This window comes from Pseudonaja textilis, unplaced genomic scaffold (assembly GCF_049901715.1).
Source record: "Pseudonaja textilis isolate UNSWEBS1 unplaced genomic scaffold, rPseTex1.2 PTEXCTG49, whole genome shotgun sequence".
Classification (NCBI taxonomy): Eukaryota; Metazoa; Chordata; class Lepidosauria; order Squamata; family Elapidae; genus Pseudonaja; species Pseudonaja textilis.
In genome coordinates, this window is record NW_028262735.1 from 24690 (window position 1) to 25000 (window position 311).

The window sequence follows — 311 nt, forward strand, 5'->3', positions numbered from 1 at the left end:
AGTTATCATATGTCAAAATGGAGGGTTCGGTTAGGCTTAGGGTTAGGGTTAGGGTTGGGGTTAGGGTTAGGGTTAGGGTTAGGGTTAGGTTTAGGGTTAGGGTTTTTCCTGAGAAGTTATCATATCTCAAAATGGAAGGTAGACCTGAACTTAGCAGCAATGCAATGTTCTGAATAGCTAGGATTTTGAAATTAAGCTCATTTTCATGTTCTTCGGGTTTGGAAACATTTATCATTCTCATATTGTTCGGATGCTACTTTTTCTACGAAGTTATCATATCTCAAAATGGAAGGTTGAACACAATTTAGCAG